Below are 308 nucleotides of genomic sequence, written 5' to 3' on the forward strand. Positions count from 1 at the left end.
TTTAACTTTTGTTCCACTGGGCAAGGTCCTTTAGCAGCGCCCCGAAGCAGCCCCAGCTCGGCACGCGTGCCCTGTACCGAGAATCCCCGTCCGCCCCCCGGCTGCCGGCACAGCCGCGTGCTACAGCGAGCCCCCCCGGGCCCGGCGCGCCCGCAGCTGCTGCCGCCCTTCCCGGAGCACGAGGGAGCAGGGGCAGCTCCGGGCACGGACAGGGCAGGGGCACCGGGGCTGTGCGCGGCCGGCAGCCCCCGGGCACGCGGCAGCCCCGGCCGGCAGCGGCGGCCGCACCCCCTCACGGCGCCGCCGGG

The sequence above is a fragment of the Pyrgilauda ruficollis genome, unplaced genomic scaffold, assembly GCF_017590135.1.
Source record: "Pyrgilauda ruficollis isolate IOZ18807 unplaced genomic scaffold, ASM1759013v1 scaffold15, whole genome shotgun sequence".
Classification (NCBI taxonomy): domain Eukaryota; kingdom Metazoa; phylum Chordata; class Aves; order Passeriformes; family Passeridae; genus Pyrgilauda; species Pyrgilauda ruficollis.